The sequence below is a fragment of the Hemicordylus capensis genome, chromosome 5 (genome assembly GCF_027244095.1).
Source record: "Hemicordylus capensis ecotype Gifberg chromosome 5, rHemCap1.1.pri, whole genome shotgun sequence".
Taxonomy (NCBI): Eukaryota; Metazoa; Chordata; class Lepidosauria; order Squamata; family Cordylidae; genus Hemicordylus; species Hemicordylus capensis.
The window spans coordinates 144,878,627-144,901,663 of record NC_069661.1 but is presented as its reverse complement, the minus strand read 5'-3'; the positions used below and the strand labels follow the sequence as shown (position 1 = coordinate 144,901,663).

General features: G+C 43.5%; 1 protein-coding gene across 2 annotated transcripts in view; it reads right to left on the bottom strand.

Annotated features, from left to right (window-relative positions):
- STK38L (serine/threonine kinase 38 like) overlaps nt 1–23,037 on the bottom strand; it is a 70,343-nt gene that overhangs the window by 32,068 nt on the left and 15,238 nt on the right. The window contains exon 2 of one of the 2 annotated variants that reach the window (XM_053257106.1): nt 1,962–2,003. The exons of the other annotated variant lie outside the window; for it this stretch is intronic. The gene's annotated coding sequence lies outside the window, so the exon portion shown is untranslated. The remainder of the gene's footprint in view (nt 1–1,961; nt 2,004–23,037) is intronic. 2 annotated transcript variants of the gene reach the window in all.

Genomic DNA, 23,037 nt, shown 5'->3' with positions numbered 1-23,037 from the left:
CCGTTTATCTTTGGACAATTTCAACGGGCATCCCAATGTAAAGCTAATGAAGTTGGCAACGCAGCAGTAGTTATTTCAGTTCTAGAGGAGAGGAAAGGAGCTCACCTTAAATTTGGCAGTTCCTTGAAAAGCAATGATCACAAATTCCCTCCCAACAGCACTAAAGGAGGATATAAGTGACCTTACCCAACAAGACCATAATATAATCTCCCTCCAAGCTCCCCTCAATTGATCCACTAAACTTTGAGACTCCTCTGAGTTACTTCCAGCTTTCTTTTTCCTCTTAAAGGTACACATTCTCATTGTTTATTTTCACCCTCTCCCAATCAGTTGGAAAATGCTGGCAACTAGCATCTTCTTTAGCTTCCTTTCATTAATAGTTGATTGTTTTTTTAATCTAAACTGCTTTTATTTCTTTTACTCTCTCTGTGTATGTTTTTAAAAACTTTTACAGTTTAAACAAATAAGGACCAACTCCCTGGCAATTAAGTTATCTTAAAGAGCCCCTGGTGGATAGAGCCCCTGGTGACGCAGTGGTAAAACTGCCACCCTGCAACCAGAAGGTTACAAGTTCGATCCTGACCAAGGAGCTCAAGGTTGACTCAGCCTTCCATCCATCCTTCCAAGGTCGGTAAAATGAGTACCCAGAATGTTGGGGGCAATATGCTAAAATCATTGTAAACCGCTTAGAGAGCTTCCAGCTATAGAGCGGTATATAAATGTAAGTGCTATTGCTATTGCTATCTTTGAGACCCCTTTGCAAGCTATCTGTTCCTATTGTTGTTCTTACTACTCCCTCCCGTGCTGCTTAACATAATAGATAACCCAATCAACACCATGGTGCCAGGAAGACCTTGCTTAAATGCCTTTGAGCGAGGCGAGAGAATGGGCAGCAGCAGGCAATGAGGTGAGTCAGCAGAGAGCACCAAACAGAGAGCAAAAGAAGGGGCAGACATTCAAGTCAGGTGTGCGGGGCCCGTAGCAAATGCTACATTTGCTACTATGTTAATTCAGCCCTGGCAACAGGAGCTGCAATTAAATCCACACTCATTTGTATGCTTGCATCCTACTTTTCACTTTACTATGTGAAATTGTGGCAGACATCGCAATCTGGTGCCTGAACAATTTTGCAAGGAGACAACAGAACAATGAGAATCTCAATAAACCAAGATAAAGCCCAAGCAGAAATAGGTTGCAATCCAATTTAGAATGTTCAACTTTCTGGAGAATCTATACACTAGGCTGTAACTCAACATTTAAATTCAGTTTTGTATGATAGGGGGACAATTACAAATGGCTAGAAATGGGTATAAATACAAACTACACTGTGGAGTAATAAATACAGTTAAAATGCTATGCAAGTTGCTTATTGCAAACCTTACAGCAAAATGTTATGGAGAGGAGAGCTGGTCTTGTGGTAGCAAGCATGACTTGTCCCCATAGCTAAGCAGGGTCTGCCCTGGTTGCATATGAATGGGAGACTTGATGTGTGAGCACTGCAAGATATTCCCCTCAGGGGATGAAGCCACTATGGGAAGAGCAGAAGGTTTCAAGTTCCCTCTCTGGCTTCTCCAAGATAGGGCTGAAAGAGATTCCTGCCTGCGACCTTGGAGAAGCCGCTGCCAGTCTGTGAAGACAATACTGAGCTAGATAGACCAATGGTCTGACTCAGTATATGGCAGTTTCCTATGTTCCTAAGTTACCCATAAGTGAAGCAGCTGAGAGACTGTTGTGCATATATACAAGAGCAGCAAAACCCATCATTATTAATTTCTGCTATAATAATAACATGCTGCCTAAGTTTACTCCTGCAAGAATGTTATCCTCCATTTCTCAGCCATTACCAACATATACATTCAGAAATCATGGTTTATACTCTTGAAATCTTTATCACCTATTGCTTTTCAGTGGAAATTATAGTTTTGAGTTATTCAATTTGGTTTATAAGCTTCCAGACTCACATTAGCATGGAAGGGAAGCTGCTGCTGAGGCGATACAAGTACCTGTTAGGGAAGAGAACACACATCATGCCAGGAATCAGGAAAGCAAGTGCTCATTGGGCAGAGCCCCGAGGTTAGCATGGGACACATCACCACAAAACGGTCAGAATGACACTGTAAAGGTAAAGTGTGCCAAGTCGATTTCGTCTTTGGGCTCCCACAGAGCACGGTGGTTTTATTTGGTAGAATACAGGAGGGGATTACCATTGGCTCCTCCCGTGCAGTACCAGATTATGCCTTTCAGCATCTTCCTATATCACTGCTGCCCGATATAGTACCAGCAGGGATTCGAAACAGCAACCTTCTGCTTGTTAGTCAAGCATTTCCCCGCTGCACCACTTAAGGTGACAATGACACTGTAGGGACAGTATAAGTATTTAGGATCAGGATCAGTCTTTTGGTCCATTTCTGTATTGGACTGAAAACATCCTTGTACTTGAGTTTAAATGGCAAAATGCATGCAATTTAGGTGTGTGCATACAGGTTCAACTCAACATCGAGCCGGCCTCAAACCAAACCTGCCCCTGTTCGGCCCAATCTCAAGCCAAGCCAAACAACCCTGTTTGGGTTTGGGGGTTCAATTTAATTTTTTCAAATAGTCTGAAAACTCACCACCTCCCTCTCTGGGGGCTTCTCTGGGGCCACATGGAGTCTCCAGAGCATCACCCTCCTCCCACAAACCTCCAGTTTGTTACAAATACACCCCTTTGGGGTAGTTTTCAGCCCGTTCCAGGCCTGTCCTCCATGGTGGCCTTCAAAACGGCCACTGCCATGGAGGACAGGCCCAATATGGGCCAAAAACTGCCCAGGCATATTTATAACCAACTGAAGGTCAGTGGAGAGAAGGGGAAACACCTGAGATTCCCCACAGCCACAGAGAAGCCTCCGGAGTGGGAAGCGGTGAGTTTCATTCTTTAAAAAAAAGTTGGAAATTTTTAAAAAACTGAACCCCCAAACCCCAACTGAACCAGTAGTTGTTGGGGGATGCATAAAACTGAACATGCCCTGTCCGGTTTGGACTCGAACCAAACCAGGCAAACCAGTTTTGTGCATACCCCTAATGCAATTGTGAACAGTGGATGTATCTTTAAATGGGTAGCTTTCTCTGCCATAAGGATTGAAGCAGCAATTCAAAAAGGATTAGATCTTAGCTTCCATGCTTATTTCAGGGAGACCTACTTAAGATGTGCATGCACCACTAAATGCAGGTTTCATCATTTAAACTAGCCTTGTATTTAAGTACTTGTCTGGATGCCATAAGTGACCAAGATTTATATTTAGACAAAACCTGTTTTTAAAAAAAAAATGTGGGAAAGTGGTAGTGTCAAGCTGCCCTGCCCCCCATTTCTTTAACTTTCCAATGCAGCAGCCTCAGCAGTACTGATAATGTTCCTGTCAGCCTGCTCCTGCAGGTTGCCATTGTCCTCCCCACCATTTACATTCATGTACACCTGCAAATACTCTGCACATGATAAGATATCATATGGCCTTGCCCAAGGGCACACATTATGTATACAGGGTATATACTTGTATATCCACACAAATGGTTCTAGAGATCTCTCACTTGCTGTCAGAGAGAGAGGGGTGGGGTGGGGAGGAACCATGGGAATCAAGTGTATGTATATCACATGGAATGACAAATGTGTATGATGGAGGGCCCATGCTCCGCTAGAATCCACCAGGAAAATGACGCTACAATGTTACATACACTGTATTTCTGTGCATTCTGGGTTGGCAAGGGCGGTGGGGAGGCAATCAACAGGAGCTGCCTGTTGGAAATATTATTAGCACAACAAGCAGTGCTTGAGCCACTGGTGCTGACATGGAAATGGGGAAAAAGTTAAGGAACCCCGCCTGCCCGCCCCAGTGCTGTCAACAACAACTTTGATAAGTCCCACAAGAACTCCTTAGAAGTTCAAAGGGGTTATTTTCCTGATTAGACTTTCCCCTTTTACAGGGGCATAGCATGGTTGGAGTAGACTAGATTTGAAAGTGGGCCCCCCACAAACCATGTCCCAGCCCTGGCCATGACCTCGATGTGCCAGGCGTGGGGCTGGCTTCAAGGCACGGATGTGACACCCAACAGCCATTTGCCAGCAGAATGCTCTCCTTTTGAGCAAGGAAGAGAGTGAAGCACCGAACTGCAGATCACCTGGACATGCTGTACACCTGGACCTGAGGGAAATGCTCATCGGCAGGAAGAGGCAGATGGGTGGCACGTCAGAAGCATGCCAACATATTGGCATCTGCAGGCACTGGCGGCGTCAAGGCATAGATGTGCTGCCCATCTGCCTCTCCCAGTTGGCAAGCCCTTTGCATACCAGCTGGGTACCCTGGATGATCAGGTCTCCCCAAGCATTTATATACCACCACATTTGATATGCCACCCTATATAAGAGTCTCGGGGCAGTTGACAATCTGTACAAAGAACAACTAAAGCCTAAAAATCATATTAAATAAATTAGAATTACCATAAATAAAACACTAACTAAAAGCCTCATGGAACAGGTATGTTTTCAAAAGTCATTTAAAAACAACCAGAGAGGGGGAGATTCTGATTTCATTTAGGAGTGTGTTCCAAAGGCTCAGGGCAACCCTAGAAAAGGCCCGGTTGTGTGTCGCCACCAAGTGAGCCGCTGGCAACCACAACTGGACTTCCCCTGATGATCTTAAAAGATCATGAAGAAGGTGCTCCCTTAAATACCCCAGGCCAAAGCCATTCAGGGCTTTGTATTTTGTCCAGAAACTAATTGGCAGCCAGTGTCGTTCTTTTAGAATAGGAGTAATATGGTCTCTATGGGTGGCCCTGGATACCAACCAGGCTGCCGCATTCTGCACCAGTTTCCAAGCTACTTTTTTAATTAAAAAAAATACTCCACCGAGTGATGGGTTTTTGTAGAACTAGCCAAGTCTACTATTTGGCTGGGTAAAAAACAAGGATAATTTGTTTCCTTGTTATCTTGCCTATGTCCAGTGATGCAGACACCATCAAAAAGATACATACAAGATGCTGGGTTTTATTAAGCCTGGAAGGAGCAGATAAGAATTCTGGCACCAAACCATCAAGCTATAAATAGTGTGGGTGATTCCAACTCTAAACAAAGGAAAGTTACAGAGGAGTTCCCATCTGATGCAACAGGACATACAGCATTGCAAATTACATAAATGGTTATTGCCCCCACAAAAACTCCACTGGCCGCACTGCTGCTTTTCCTGCCCATTAATCTTCCAGTGCCAATTAACAGTGGGTTTCCAAGGACATCAAAACCCTCTGCTGGCTTAACTAATGAGAATGCCAAGGGAATGAGGAGATGATTTGGATTGGGGCCATGGTGTGTGGGGAGTGAACTCTTTAGCATGTGTCAATTTGGTAAGGAGAATTAAATCATCTCCTCCCAAAGCTGCTATTAGCCATGCAGGGAGAGTAGCTTCAGAAGAGTGTGGCATGGGCGGCAAAGCATTAAAACCCCAAAATCAACCAAATAAAGACCTGGCCAAAATAAAAATAATAAATGCTCCATGATCAGGGCAAAGGATCCAAACTCCACTCTCCCCTACACCACAAACCCAGTTCAAACTAGGCCCCACTACAACTGCTTTTTGAAAGAGAAAGATATCAGCAGCTCCGATTATGGAACTTCAACCTCATGTCTAGTTTGGCCTGGAGCTTCTGCTCCGAGGTTCATGCTTGTAAGCTAGATCCTGCTTTGGTTTTTTAAAAAAAAATTCCCAAAATACACACCATTCAGGCAACTATGCCTTTCTTTGTTGTACTGTTCACATTGTGCATGCATGCCTGTTTTATCCATAGAAATTTCATTAAAATATTCCCAAATGGGGTTTCTTTTATGACGTACTGCCATGATAAGTGTTTCCCTTCTATAATGGAGGATACACTCAGAAGTTTCCTCAGGACTGCATGAATGCATTCTTTTCACTTTCTATTCCTATCTCCTATCCCTTCCATTTATATCAAGATGACTCCTCACTCAGATCTACACCATCCCCCACCAATTAATCCATTGGCTGCCTTTGTCTTTGCACTTTTAGAGAGAGAGTATGTATGCGTTGCATGTACACCACCTGCAGAATAGCATTGATCAGGTCTATTGAATCTCATCCCCATATACTGCAGTGAACATGTTCATATAATATAATTAGAAGTTATGATTAATATTCATGATATCATTGACCTAGATTCTTTTTTAAAAAAATTTAAATTAAAGTCAGTTTTAAAATAAATTAGAATAAATTTGATTGATTCTAATCAAATCAATTCTGGGTTTTTAAAAAAACAAAAACTTGAGCATTTTTATAGTATAAGCATTATCTATATTATTATTTCTCCAAGACCTTGGGCCATGCATGGGGACAGGGTAGAAAGGAGGCGATTGGCTGACAGAGTTTGCAAGCAGAAGCACCTGAATGGGCAGTGGAGATTCCATATGTAGATAGGGAGAAGAAGCCTGTGAGAGCAGAAGCAACATGGTGATTGGGCAGTGGGGATTCCATATGCAGATAGGGAGGAGGAGCCTGTGGCACTGTGGTGATTGGGTAGTGGGGATTCCCTATGCAGATAAGGAGGAGGAGCCCAGTGAAATCTGACTCTGGGAGATCCGAGAGTGCTTGGAGGCGAATGCTAGCACCTGCTTGCAGCAGATTTACACGCTCCAGCAGAGGGGGGGAGCTAGTGAGCGAGCGAGCGAGGGGCGGCGAGCCAGCCAGCGCGCTGCAGGGGGATGCCACAGGCTCAGTGCACAATTGCACAGATGCTCTGTGCAGGGTCAGCTAGTACTCTTAATGTTTTACTCTTCAACTCAAGGTGCTTTGGCATGATATGGCAGGTCAAATACCTTAAATAATTAAAATAAAGTCCCAAGGCATGAAACTAAATCAGTGACTTGGTCGTTAATATCTCATTAATTCAGTGTTTGATTTCTAAGTAAAGCTGAGTAAACCATATTCCTAAGTTTCCATTACTTCTTTCCAAATGGTACCAGTTAACAACAACCACCACTACCACCACCAATATTTATATACTGCTCTTCAACCAAAGTTCTCAAAGTGGTTTTTACACACACACACACACACACACACACACACACACTGGTCACCTGTCCCCCAAAGGGCTCACAATTTTAAAAGAAACCTAAAATAGACACCAGCAACAGCCACTGGAGGAATGCTGGGCTGTGGTTGGATAGGACCAGTTGCCCTCCCCCTGCTAAATATAAGAGAAGTACCACTTTTAAAGGTTTTCTTTGCTCCATCAGCAAGGAGCAACCACACCTTTACACCATTAGGTGATCTGTTGCCACAGTGGAACACATTATGAGCAACATAAGCAACGGAAGTTGGAAAAATATTGCTGATGGGAGTTCCTATTCAGAATGTCATTTGAACACTCCACTCCCTCAACCCACTCTATTAGTTTTAAGTGTTTTGAAAAGGGGCCACCCATGTTTCTTGGAAATGCCCATAAAGGAGCCATTATCCCACCTCAAGATCTTGGCACCTGCATAATGGAATTATTCTGTCCTTGCAGCACTAGATGTATAAGTTTTTAAAACAGCATTTAACCAGTCAGTCTTATTTGGCTATAGCTTTCCCAACTGAGTACCACAGAGCCCAATCATGTACAAATTTTTCTTTTAATTCTGGAAAAAACCAAACATGGCTACAGATTTTAAATTTAGGCCAAAACTGCTTTACATTTGCTATTAGGAAATTATGAGATATTGTGTGTGGGGGGTGGGGGGAGTCTGTTCCCTTAGCATTAGGACCTTCTGCCCCCACCTTTGCAATTTGGAGAGAATACCAGTTTGCCTTTGTAAAGAGAGGGACTCATACACACATGCATACCTTAAACCACCCTTAAAGTAAATCAACTTATGAAGTCAGTTCAGTGGCAGATTATGTCAGATTCTATATTTTCCTAAAATAAGCTCTTCCATTAGTTAAAAATTCCAGTGAAATAGACATTCTTTGTACACTGCTGTGATACAATTTAGCCATTACAACAGCAAAAAAGGCTCTGCAACACACAACTGCACACACAACCGACCAAGAATATTGTGACATTCAGAAAAACTGTCAAAGTAAAACAGGAAAGGAACTGGGGTCTTGGGGATACGCCTGTATTCTGCTGTGGAAGCATCCTGTCCAGAGGCACGCTGGGAATACAACCCATTATCCTAGGATGGGCTCCAATTACGGTGGAAAACACTAATTTAACTCAACTATGGATTCTCTCAGTAACTCTGAGCCAAAAGGAGACATTTGGATGGATGGATCTCTCTCTCTCTCTTGGCGGCAGAAAGGCCTAACGCAAAGGGAACACGTGCTTGCTCAAAACCATCTAATAAGTTCACAGAAGATGACAACCACCACTCTATTTCCCAATGCAAAGCCATTCATCTAGAGTTAGAAAAGCTAAGAGGTGATGGTACTATAGGCATTGGCAGGACTAGGAAGCAATAGCATCTGATGCCCAGCTACCCAATGAGAGGAGGAAACACTCAATACTCTTTAAAAGAGGGAAACACTATGACAAAATATTGCCTATTATTATGTTCCAATCTCTACATTATACATTTCTACTTTATACAAGAGTACTAGAAAGAAAATCCCAAGTACTGGACAATCTGAGAGTTTTCGTTAGTTAGGAACATAGGAAGCTGCCATATACTGAGTCAGACCATAGGTCCATCTAGCTTAGTATCGTCTACCCAGACTGGCAGTGGCTTTTCCAAGGTTGCAGGCAGAAATAACTCTCAGCCTTCTCTTGGAGATGTCAGGGAGGGAACTTGGAACCTTCTTCTCTTCCCAGAGTAGCTCCATCCCCTAAGGGGAATATCTTACAGTGCTCATACATCAAGTCTCCCATTCATATGCAACTAGGGCAGACCCTGCTTAGCTAAGGGGACAAGTCATGCTTGCTACCACAAGACCAGCTACCCAAGTTATGATATACTTAAGAGATTCATAAATCAGATACGGAATATCAAAATATACCTTGCCAGGGATCGAGTGGGAAAGATGTTGCTTTTTTTGGCCCTTCAGCATGCATCCTTCTCCATTCTCACTTAAGCAACTACACCTATGTTCTTTATTGTAAGGCTTGGGGGGCAGTGGCAGCCTCCATTAATTCCAAGTGCAGCTGTGATTAACTGGTGCAGAACCACTTTTACGCAAATAGGGTTAGAACCTTGGAGAACTGTCAAATCATACAAATCCGTTAGAGACAGCTGAAGTTCAGTTAGCTGGGGATGGAGTCTGGTTAGGGACAGTCTCAAGGTGGAGATGTGCTGAGACTCAGTGCATGAGAGTGTCTAAAATAAAAGACTGGGTTATTAGGAATAAGGCAGTCTGAAACAACGACTGTGTGAGATACAATTCTGGGAATGAGCTCAAGTTTGCAAAGCTTTATGCACTGTGTGTGAAGTGCTGTGAGGAGTAAGAAGCAACAACTTTGTAATCAAGCAAAATTTTAGCTCTACTGGATAGTAGTGAAAACAAACCAACCTCAGGTATCAACTTAAATAGTCTTGTTTTGTTTTAAAGTGCATCTTAATTGAGTGATTTCTGTCAAACCCTCCTCACTTCTGCAAAGCTATGTTATCAAGCTAAAGGAACTATAAACATTACAGAAGCTTCATAATATCATTGGTAGGGATGTACAAGGACTGGTCCGTGCACTCCCAAGAGTTGGGTGGCCCCTAAGGAGCAGGGACGGTGCCCTTACCTACCCTACTGCTTCCCCACTGCTGGCACTCTTCCCCAAAATCATTGCCGCAAGACTACAGCAAACCTCCTTACTATACTGGTCAGCGTTGTACCAGAAATGGCCGACATACATGCATGCCATGCGCACATCAGCCATTCCTGGTTCGATGCTGACCGAGAGTGCCGGGGGGGGGCAGCAGGGCAGGTAAGGGCACCCTCTCTGCCTCTTAAAGGCACCCCCCCCCCAAATCATCTCCAACACTAGACTTCCAATCCGGTTCGGCACTCCAGAATAGGAGCGCCGAACCGGTTCGTGCACATCCCTAATCATTGGTGGCAACGGAGATAAAAGTACTGTATACATACTGTATGCCAGAGTAACAGTAAACAACAACAACAACAAAACATCAGATGTGAAAAACAACAAAAACCCTGAACAGCCATAGCAGCTCCCTGATGAATTTTTTATTGTGTCTCTGTGAAGGCTCTGCATAGCCCCCTGGCACCAAGCAGAGGCAACTGTTCCCACCGTGCAGTGCTGTGCCTTGCCCACTGCCAGTAAGGCTCCTTTAAAGGAAACCAAGCCCTCTTGAGAGCCCCTATCCCCACTTCTTCAGAGTGCTGGGAAGTGGGGAGTGCTTCAGAGAGGGCTCCATCTCTCCTAGTGCCTTCCCACTGCCAAAAAACAGTGAAGATCACTGAACTACACCATTTTAGGCATGGCACACACAGAGTATGTATCTAGATAAAGGCTGTGAGTGGGGTGAGGAGCAGGGTGAGCACGGCCAGCGAGGAAGTTGGAACTATGCTTACAAGAAAGCTTTACCATTTCCACAGCTCTACTATAAAAAATAAAATCTATTTTAATGGCTAGATAAGTAATTGGCACACAACTTTGATTATGAAATATCTGAAGCACAAGTGATATAGACTTCCGGTTTTGGTTGCTGAAGGGAGGGCAGCGTCCTTCCAAGCTCCTCTGAGCCTTGTTTTTAATTCTATTATTTTTCTTGTTTTAATCTTTTGAGGCTTTGTTTTTTCTCTCCCCTGCCCTTCATTACTTTTTACTGCTAACATTGAACCTGTCAGCAAGGTATTTCAAGGTCAGCACTTGGAGTAGGAGATACAAGTCCGAAGCTCCCATCTGCTTTCTATGTTTGCTGACTCAGTCTGAGTTAGACTTCAGCTGGTTACAATGGGAAGAAAGCGGTCAAGAAACAGCCCATGCAATTCGACCACGGAGCCCAATAAGCGTGCAAAGCAAGTTTCAAAGCAAGCTTCAAAGCAAGCTTCAATTCGTCATTACTTGCCAACTGCAGATACTGTAAGTTCTTTGGATTCAGGCTCTATCTACTAACTTGGTGGTGCAGGGTCACATGCAAATCTCAGGTGCACCAGAGCAAGACCTTATACAGCTTAGGCATACCATGGAGAGAAACGGAGCCTCCCAGAAGCTGTTATGCTTAGGGAATGACTTACTAACTTCAACAGAGCAGCCTACATCCAATGCTAAAGGGAGGAAACGGAGATCTCTTCAAGCAACTTCCCATAACTCCCAGAACTCTAACAGCAATGAGGGGATGGGTAAACTATCAGCCCCCAAAACTAAGATACCCCAAAAGCCTCAGCCTCAGCAGCCTACAGAACTTTCATCGTCGGCTAGTAGCTGAAATGCTCAAAGATGTGTTTGATAGACTCTCACTACTAGAGAGGAAAGTGGACATTGTTAAGACTCTTTTGTATGATCTCTCTAAAGGGCAGACTAAGGGGGGAAGTTTGATAATGATATCAGTGGGGAGAAGAAGCACGGCTGTGGCACTTATCAGACCTACCACAATTCCCATGTGATTCCAGGAGGAAGAAGCTCAGTTAATAGAATATTACAACCACACCGTATTTCTCTTGTAGTATACCTGAATAGGGTAAACTACAAGTGGTACAATGTCTATGCTATTAGATGCTCACTAAGCCAGCTCTTGAATTGTAGCCTGAGAGATGTAGACCTCAAACGATTTGAAAGGCTACCATCTAACCATTTCCAAAGTAGGTTTATGCTGGATTTTTATTCTTCCCGGATCCCGAATAGGATTTTCCAAAGAAAATCCTGGATTGAAGGTTTTGAGATATTCCCTAATCGCTGTTTTGCCAACACCATCTTGGAGCCTTTAATTTTAAAATCTCCCAGGAAAATACCAGAGCAGCCAGGTGAACAAGGGCACTGTAAACGTGCTGAGACAGAACCTAACGTGTCTAAATTATTTTCGCCCATGGAATCTCACTCAGTTAACTCTCTTTTCATGCAGTTTACAGAGGGAATTAACATTATAATCGATGAGCTGAACGATTCGGTAATTAGCATCTCTTCAATGATAGAAGATCCGACTGATATAAGTAACTAGCCTATCCGGAGACAGTCCGAGGAGCTGATGGATAATAAGGCAGACTTTTTTTCCTCCTCAACAGTTATGACTAGTGATCATATGCCTTCCTCACAGGGCCAGAAGGGGGCTGACTTGCAACATGAGCTGGAATTAATTAAGACCGACCTCCCACTTTTGGTACACCTTGCAGAGGTATTTAACCAGCCAGAAACTCCCCCTAAGAAAGATCGGTGGTTTAATTTGTTGGCTGATCCCCACGTTGCAGCTGCAGTTGCTATGCCACTTCTGAAGTCAGGCCAAGATTGTTTTAGAACTCCAGATTTTCTAACTAAAAGCATTACCTCTGAAAAACAAGTTGCTACAATGAACCCGAACACTCTTACTGCTCCATCGCAAACTCTAGCTTCTCACATAGATCCCAATCCAATGGTTCTGAAGGAAACACAAGAGAACTCCCCCCTGGAAACAAGTCAAGAGATATTGGCCCAGGAAACTCTCATGGGTAGAGAGGCTCCATTCAGCCACTGAAGGGAGGCAGATCAGCATGAGCTTGCTCTAGTGTCATGGAATGCGGGGGGATGGGAAGCTAGATCCAAGGACCCCTCATGTTTGAGCCTTTTGGACACATTTGACATCATATTGATGCAACAAACCTGGGTGCTCTCTGATCTGGTACTTAAAGAGCCCCTGGTGGCACAGTGGTAAAACTGCCGCCCTGTAACCAGAAGGTTACAAGTTCGATCCTGACCAGGGGCTCAAGGTTGACTCAGCCTTCCATCCTTCTGAGGTCGGTAAAATGAGTACCCAGAATGTTGGGGGCAATATGCTAAATCATTGTAAACTGCTTAGAGAGCTCCGGCTATAGAGTGGTATATAAATGTAAGTGCTATTGCTAACAGATTTTGTGTATTTTCCCTACAGGCCATTAAGAGTAAGAAAAAGGGCAGACCCAGTGGGGGCTTTTATCTCAACTAAGTTACGGGCATCATCAAAATGGGTTTCTTCTTTGGATAACATAGCACTGACTGTGGAAGTTGCTCATAATCAGACTGCAGTGCTGATAGTCAACGTATATCTCCCCCCGAAATGCAGGGCCCAGGAAATTAAGGAAATTTGGGGAAAGCTGGAAGGGTACATCGTTGCCCTCACAGAGGAATTTCCCAATGCAAGTATAATTCTGGGAGGCGACTTTTAATGCAAGAATGGGCCCCAGTGATGAATTTCTTTATGCCCGATATAAGAGAAGTCCCCTATTTGGGAAGAGTATGTGCTTCCATACATGCACCTCTCTAAGGACAACATCTCAAATTTGGGTGGATATTGTTTGGCCCAAATGACCTATGGCTTAGATTTATTTGTTTTAAATGGCTCATTGGACGATGACCACCCGGCAGAGCTGACATTTTGGGCGGGGAGGAGAGCGAGTGCCATTGACTATTTTATTATTTTGAGGTGCCTGGCCCAGTGCTCCCCAAGTCTGGAGGTGGTCCCACAAGTGGAAAGTGACCACCACCCAGTTACTCTGCTGCTGCAAAACCCGCTGGGCCCTAAACAGTATGAGTCAGTGCCTTCTATGAAGACAGAGGATAACTGCTGTTGTTTCAGATGGTCCTAGAGTTTGGCTGATAAAATCTCCACTCTTCTCCAGTCGCATCATCTACAGAAGTTGAGCCAAGATATGCTTGATCTCTCGGACCCGGTGCAACTCTTACAAGTCTATAACTCCATTACCTTGGAATTGCAAAAACATCTTATTTCTAAGCAGTGTGAATCCTCTAAAGGACAGTGGAGACCTTCCAAACCATGGTTTGACCAAGATTGTGTGGAGTGTAGACATCTTTTTTTGGACAGATTCCAAGCTTATAAGGTAGATCCCACTTCAACATCAGTCCAAGAACTATTGTTACAGAAAAAGCAATATAAACAGCTGATCAGACAGAAAAAGCGAGTCTATATGAAATCTTCTTAGGATTTGTTATTGTATTCAATCCGATCTAGACAACAGTCCCTTTTCTGGAGAACAGTGGCAGGGATTCCACTTGGAAGACATCTGACGCCCGATGCCCACATCCATCTGGAGCTTTGGGAGAGGCACTTTCGAAAGTTGTACTGGGAGGAAGGGACTTTGCCAGGCCCCTTTACATTCAATGAGGAGCCATTACCTGACTGGCCGCCTGTTACCACAGCAGAAGTTTCTGACCTAATACGCCAACTGAAGCCTGGCAAGGCCCCCGGCGCTGACTTGGTTCCACCGGAGTTGGTTTTGTCCAATGTGGACTGGTGGGCACTGGTGCTTCCATCATTGTTTACTGCTATTGATAGTTCAGAGTGCATACCGAAAGACTGGGGCCTGTCCATCATTGTACCTATCTATAAGAAGGGGTGCAGAAGTAAGCCAGGCAATTATAGGCCGATCAGTCTTCTGAGTACAGTTAGCAAACTTTACGCTAAACACTTTTATGGGAAGCTGAGGGACTGGATGGAACAGGATAACATTCTTGCAGAAGAGCAAGCGGGGTTCAGAGAACGGAGGTTTACTGTTGACCATTGTTTTGTTCCGCATCATATAGCACAGAAATATGCTCAGTCCTTGCATGTTGCCTTTGTAGATCTTAGGTTTGCCTTTGACTCAATCCCATGGGATAGGCTCTGGGATAAACTGAGAGCCTCCTCCATTGATTGGTGACTCTTAGCTCTAGTTAGAGCCCTACACGTATCGCCAACCATGAGGGTTAGGTGCAATCCACAGGGAGGATTAACCAGAGCTATTCTAATTGGAAAGGGGGTCCGTCAAGGATGTGTGCTGGCGCCCTTGCTGTTTAACTTTTTTGTTAATGATATGGTGACCCATCTGGATAGCTGTGATTTCTATCCTCCCAAGCTAGCTGGAAGAAGTATCTCGGTGTTGCTATATGCGGATGACGAGGCCATTCTGGCCAGAACCCCAGTCAGTCTAATGAGGGCCTTGGGGGCATTGGCTGTTTATTGTAAGAGAGAACGGCTGAGTATTAATTACCAGAAAACAAAGGTGCTCTCCTTTGCTAGGAGACCTAAGAGACGGGTATGGAAAATCGATGGACAAAGGATAGAGCAGGTCCAAAATTTTGTATACTTGGGGGCAGCTGTTCACTCATCGGGATCAAGACGGGCCCATGCCTCTCATGTGGCCCAGGCTGCCCAAAACAGTGCCCGAGCTATTTTGCGGTTCTATAGAACCAGGGGAGGGTATTTTATCCCCGCAGCCTTAAAACTTTTTCAAGTGAAATCATTGGCACAGTTACTGTATGGTGCCCAATTGGGTCCTTACCCAGATCTGTCCCCCTTAGAAGTGGTGCAGTCTAAATTCTTGAGAGCAATATTTCAGACACCCAAATGTACCTCTAATGCGAGGCTCAGATTGGAGGCGGGTCTCACTAGAGTTGAGGCCAGATGTTGGCAAATGGCGCTGTTTTATTGGCTGAGAATTTTTTCTTAGGACACAGGGCTGAGCCACTTAGTATTAGAGGATTCTTATCAGTCGACCTGGAAGTGTGCTCTGAACCAAAAGATGACCACTTTGGGCCTCGATCAGTCTGCCTTGCTTACGCAAAGTTTGGAGACAGCTAGGAAGCTCATCAAACAGAGAATTGAGGATATTGAGAGACAAACAGATATAGCAAGGGTTCCTGACTTTCAGAGCCAGGAATCAGTCAGATATAGTTTGGACCCAGCATCCTACCTCACTGTCTTGGAGGTGCCCCCACTTAGAAGAGTTTTTACCCTGGCAAGATGCAATGCCCTTCCTTCGGCCCTCTTAGAGGGCCGATATAGAGGGATTCCCTATGGGGAGAGGCTCTGCCCATGTGGTGAGGGTCAAGTGGAAACAGTCACCCATGTGCTAATGGAATGTTTGTTTTATAGAGACCTGCATCGGGATCTCATTTACCCTTTGATAGCTAAATGCCCAGGTCTTGATTCTCCTCAGATGATTGACAGGCTGTTGGAAGGAAGTAATTCCTGCGCCACCAGACAGGTAGCTAAATTTTGTAGTGCAGCCCTCTGTTTGCATGAGAGCCTAATAATGGGAAAATAGGTGATGGATTTAAGGCCAGAGCAACTTGTAGCTGTAATGTGGCGAGCTGCAGGTGGGCACGCAGGTACTGGTATCATCTGTATATCATCAGCAAATCTAACGACAATATTTTCCCAAGCTCCTGAATTGTTTCACCCCTCTCAGATTTAGGAGTTGAGAAGGCAACTGGTTGAGTTTTGATTTGTGTGTAATAGTCTCATAAGTATGAAATACTGCTGCCTCCTTTATTTTTAATTATTTTAGTAGTATTTTCGGTACCTTGATCTATGCTGAGGACTTTTAAAAATTTATTTGGTGTTATTGTTTTAATAAAAGTTTGATTGTCTTCTCTTCTACATTTGTTTTAACCTCATGCTGGTCGCTGACCGAAATAAAGAGATTATTATTATTATTATTATTATTACTTTCACAAGTGGACAACTTAATTTAAATCAATCCAGCCTGACCAACTGATTGCAATTAAGTCTGCAAAAGATGATATGACAAAATGGAAATTATATGATGCAGCCAGCTAGGCAACACAGCAAGAATGTCAAATTCCCATGTGCCCAAACCAAATTTTAGGAGCCTGTGCAGATGTCTTTTTTGGGCAGGGATTGTAAAAATGAACACCAACGCCAGCACCAATTTTTCAATGCTTGCATATTTCCCAGCAGATACTTGCCATGATTAATGAGCAAGACTTCACAAAACAAGACATTCATTGAGAATCTTCTGCTGGACACCACTTGTGCTATGGACACAAAGATGTGCCATCCCCTCCTCCCAGTTTTCTATGAATTGCAGAGAGCTTGAAAGCAGTAACGTTAGGAGCCAGAGGCAAGGTTGCAGAACTTCCAAAGCAAGGGAACTGCTGGTGGTGGTGGTGGTGGTGAGTACCGACAAATTATCACCAGATTTTACTAGCCTCCTATTAATTTTTACCAAACAAGTTGACGGTCTACTTCATATTATAAAATATAGATAACAAGAGTAGTTAAGACAGATTTTCTCCTACATCTTACAATCTTAATTAAAAACAGTCAAACTATATAAAACTAAACATAAAAAGTCAATGAGTATTTACAGAACATTTATTTTAGCCTCAACAATTACTTCCAAGCAGATGCTTAATGATAAAATGGCCAGAGTATAATCCAGCCAGACATTATTTATTACATTTATATACCACCCCATCCAGACAGTTCTGGAAGGTGCATAGCAACAAAAATAAAACCCACCAATTAGTCCTTCAAAAACTATCATTGCAAAACAATTTTAACATAGTATAAAACCATTAAAAATTAACACATTTAAAACAGTTTAAAAACCCTGGAAGGCCAGGCCAAACAGATAAATAAAACCCTGGAAGGCCTTTCAATTCCACGTAGGTTTAATTCCTATTGAATACAGTGGGATTTACTCCTAAGTAAGAGGAATGCAAACTACAGCTTTGGTTTCCTTAAGGTTTTTTACCCCCCAAATAGAAGGTTTAATATCAATCTCAAGTTTGCTTTTTAAATCTTCAGGATTCAGAAGTGCTTAACTTCAACTATAATGTTTAAACAAGAATCAGAAGCCCACAAAGCAGATTTTTTAAACTGTGAAAAACTTTGCTATTAAAACATGAGTTAGAAAACTCTTTCGCACAACGGCATACAATCCTAAAATTAATGCACACACCCCATAGTTCTCCTTATAACAAGCATTCCTAGTTTGAAAAGAAAAAAGGAGCACACAAATATTTTGGCCATTTAAAGTTATTCCGCTTTGTTCTATGGAATGCCCATTATGAGAGATCTACAAATAAAAGCAGATACAGTCACATAACTTGTCTAGTCATAACTCATAGCATACAAGAACAGGCTATGGGACTGTGAGAAAATATGCCCAAACTATTCACAGCATGGGAATAAGCCAGTGGATTGTCCTGTCAGTTAATGCAAACTTGATGGAATCAGAGAGACAGAACATTTTGAGGATACCAAGTCTGTAGTTCCTAAACTAAGATCTAAGACAGGACTGCACGACTTTGGCCCTCCTGTAGACTTTGGTGGACTACAATTTCCATCATCCCTACTGGACACTATAGCTGGGGCTGATGGGAGCTCAAGTCACTGTGCCTGATTTGCTTTACATTTTGCAAATAAAATCACTCATATCCGTTCTGACTTGGATGCCAAGATTTTTGCGGCACCAGAACTGGATGTTGCCAGCACACTGTTTGGTCTAGTTATATTGGATGGTTTTCAGACTATGTTGCCTGAGGAGGTGGGCAGACTGCTTGGAAGGTTGAGGCCTACCATGTGTGTCCTCGACTCTTGCCCTTCATGGTTGTTGAAGGCTTGTAGGGAGGGACTGGGTCCGTGGGTGGCGGGGGTAGTGAATGCCTCTTTGGAGCAGGGGGTGATCCTCCTTGCCTGAAGGAGGCAGTCATTAGGCCCCTGCTTAAAAGATGACTTAAATAACTTTCGACCAGTTTCAAACCTCCCCTTCTTGGGCAAGGTGTTGGAGAGCGTTGTGGCGTCTCAGCTCCAGACTGCTCTGGATGAATCTGATTACTTAGATCCTTCCCAGTCTGGCTTCCGACCTAGATATGGAACTGAAACTGCTTTGGTCGCCCTGGTGGATTACATACACCGGGAGATAGAGTGAGTGTGACTCTGTTAATCCTCCTGAACCTCTCAGCTGCTTCCGATACCATCGACCATGGTATCCTTCTGCGACGTCTCTTTGGGTTGGGGGCACAGTTATACGGTGGCTCTGTTCCTACATAGGGGGTCATACTCAGAAAGTGGTGCTGGGGGATGCCTGCTCTACCCCTTGGCCTTTGGCCTATGGGGTGCCACAAGGATCTATTCTGTCCCCCCTGCTGTTTAACATTTACATGAAGCCCCTGGAAGAGGCCATCCATAGGTGTGGGCTGTGGTGCCATCAATATGCTGATGACACCCAGCTCTACCTATCTTTTAAGTCAGCAGACACCAGGGAAGCAGTGGATACTCTGAACTGGGGCTTGGAAGCGGTTATGGACTGAATGGGGGCAGAAACTCAATCCAGAAAAGACGGAAGTGCTCTGAGTTGGTAGAACTGATCATCCGAGTAAGGAGGTAAATCTGGTCTTGGAAGGGGTCATGCTTCCTCTGAAAGACAAAGTCCGCAGCTTGGGGGTGCTTCTGGACCCAACACTGTCCTTGGAGGTGCAGGTGGCAGCGAAGTGCAGAAACGCCTTTTACCAACTACAGCTGGTATGCCAGCTGCAACTCTACTTGGATAAGTCGGACCTGACTTCAGTCACTCATGGATTGGTAACATCCAGATTGGACTACTGCAATGTGCTCTACGTGGGGCTGCCCTTGAAGACTGTTTGGAAGCTTCAGATGGTTCAGAACACTGCCACAAGGATGCTCGTGGGTATGAGTCCCTTCACGAGTATTATACCCATCCTGCATAAGCTTCATTGGCTACCCGTCCACTTCCAGGCTAGATTCAAGGTGTTTGTATTGACCTTTAAAGCCCTACATGGCTTGGGGCCAGGGTACCTGCCAGTCCGCATTCACCTATATGAATCTGCCAGGGCCCTCCGCTCATCATCTCAGGCCTGGCTCATGACCCCGCCACTAACAGAGATCCGGTTGGCAGGGACTAGAGACAGGGCCTTTTCGGTTGTGGCCCCTCGGCTTTGGAACGCCCTCCCTGAAGAGCTTTGCCATGCTCCCTCCCTCAGTGTTTTTAAAAAACATCTCAAAACGCACCTTTTAAGGAGGCTTTTTAAAGCTCCATTATTGTTTTGTTATAGCTGGAAGATTCTTTAGCTTTTTATAATTTTCAGTTTTAATTTGAACCTAATAATTGGGGTTTTTAATCTGACTTTTAAATTTTTTTAGTTAATTTTATTACTTTTATTGTATCTGTGTCTATCTTATTGTTGTGAGCCATCCCGAGTAGTAGTGCACTGGAGGGGCAGGGTATAAATATTTTAGTCCAACTACAGCTGGAGGGATGAAATTGTGCAAGCTTGGTCAAAGAGCTTTGGGCGTGAGGAGTAGTCCATGAAGTTAGTCCACAGCCGTCACTTGTCTTTTAAACACAGCCTTGCAAAGAAGTCCACAAAAATCATCAACCTACAAAAGATATTTATGACAGCTGTGAGGAAGGGGACTGAAAATAAAAATGCTAATATTATAATGCCCCTATACAAATCTATGGTGCGGCCACATCTGGAGTACTAAATATAGTTCTGGTCATTGTATCTTAAGGAGGACACTGTAGTACTGGGAAAAGGTGCAGAAGAGGGCAGTCAAGTTGATCAGGGGCCACGTTGTAGACTAACATCTGCAGGAGGGCTGAAGTTGAGCAGGCCTAATATATTGCATGAGCATAACTGTCAAACTTCAAGAGTAAAGTAAAACTATAATTAGCTGCATCTACTTAACCTGAGAAATATATCACAGCCACAGTGGCTCTTGTACTGCTATATTGTTTTAGGACCCATGTGGAGTGCTGGTCAGGCCAACAACCTTTATCACAAGCCATAAGAGGTAGCAGTGTGCCTTAGAACAAACCTAATGCTCCTCACATTACAGGGGAAGATCAGCAACAGTGAACAAGCTGTCATCCAGGAAAGCTTGTCCACCATACTGAACTTCCCACTGACCAACTCCTGATCAGCTTTCAGGGAACCTTGGGTTCCCCAAGACACAATTTGAAAAGCCACAATTCTAGCTAAAGGGGCATGGTTGCGACCTAGAAGTTAGCCTACAGCAGAGTCACCAAATTCTTTAAGCATTGTTTAAGATTGTTTAAGCATCATTTCAAGAGATCTTTCCAAGAAGTTCTGTGAAGACTCCCTCATATTAGGACTAAAATTGAGATGTGTCCCGTCACAAGCTAGACTGATACTGGTTACACACAGGAAACAGAATGAAGTGGGAATGAAATTGCAGTAGTCAGGTGGTAAAGTGGACTGTATTACTTCAGACTGTAGGTAGGAGAGGTTCACATTCTGTAATGCTGTTTTACACCATATGTGGGTGGTGGAGGACACTTTTTCTAAAAGTAGAAAAATTAGTATAGCAAAGAGATGACCAAGCTAGAATCCCTTTTCCTAATAGGTTAAGTTTCTACTTGCAGGGAGTTTTATACATGAGGTAAAATATTAAAAACAACGGTTGTGTTCTTATAATCAAAAGTGTAGCAGCAGAAATCCCAGTCGGAGGACTGGGAAGTGATCACATGTGAAGGGGAATTGTAGTTGGGCACTGCACTGAGTCACCATAGATCAGATCTAAGATTGGGAATGTCGGTTCGGTGTGGCGCCCAACTACAACCCCCTCACATGGGATCACTTCTCAGTCCTCCAACCAGAATTTCCACCACTACACTCGTGGTTTTCAGGAGCACTCATGGCTCTGAATCTTAGCTGGCTGCTCCTCAAAATAACTTTCTTGATTGTAAGGACGTGACCCAAAAATTGTTTTTCAAATGCTGTCTGAATTGCTGCAGACCATAAACTATTCTTTGGCATAACCTACCTCACAGAGTTACAAATAAAATAAAGATTATATGCACCACATCGAGCTTCTTAGAGGAAGGACAGAATAGAAGTGTGATGCAACAAATCCTAATGGCCACAATAATCCAGCAGAAGACATTAACAAATAAGATTCTCTCCAAATACAAAGCTGCTGTCACAGACCAGTGAAGACTGGTTTGCAGGCTGCCCATAATGTACTGTATTTTTATCTCCAAATTAAACAGCAGCAAGTAAGGATGCTACATGGGATGCCAAGCAAGTCTTTCAATCAACAAGTTTGTATCAAAGCTCATTTACCCAACAGGGTTACAAAAAATTTAACAGAGGATTATCTCAAGTTAATAACTTCAGCTTGGCTTCATTCATCGGAAGAGAGAATCCTGAATTTTCATTCACATTATTCTGCCAAACATCTTAGATCACTGTGCAATTACTATGAATGGCAAACACCATCTGATATTTTTAATACAGTCAGCTTATCAGAAGTTTTAAAAAGCCAGAAATGCCCCTGCTGATAATTAGCTATTTACTTTTTATGTTCCTTTAACTTCGGCCTTAGATCCCTTCATTGAATAAATGCATACCGTGAGTATGTTAAGGGGCTAGTCTAGAAACATGCAGTTATACAAAAGTCTTCAGAACTGTCAAAAGCAAATGATGGTTTTGAAACATGCTGTAACTCATATACAGGTTAAAGATGTTCTTGTTCTTTCAAGATATATTTATTCAGCTCAACTACCAGCTTTTAAAGTCGGCAGTTTCCTTTGCTAAGCTGCTGGCCAGAGATATTTTGCATACATCAAAAGTAACTTCAGAACATACAGGCTTTCCCTTATTCCCCTACATTGGCAGCACAAGTAGCCAGTAGTATCACCACCAAAATAAAACCATGAATGGAAATAAGCATATGCAAGAACAGCAATTGTACATGAACAGTGAATCATACGAGAGTGGCATGATTCCAAATGACTTTCTCATATAAGTCAGGTGCTTTGCTGACAATGATTAACATCCTTGAATACAAGGAAACTGCACCCAAACTACAATTTCAGTTTTTCCAGACATAAGCTTGCCTTCATCCAAGACAAATATGGAATTTACTTGGTACAGCCTACATATGCACAATATCTTGGCAGGATTATTTTATGGACTAAAGGACATGAAAGAAGCCCCTTAAAATAACCTCTCCAGTAAACCCAGCCCTGCCTTGGCTGCCAAAAAAGGCTGACAGCTATTGGCGTAAGTGTGATCAAGGAAAACACTATTTAAAGCTGAAGTCAATGAAGTCACCGTTGTAGGAAGATCAGGAAAACTCCTAGAGAAGAGGAAAAGACAGCCGCTAGA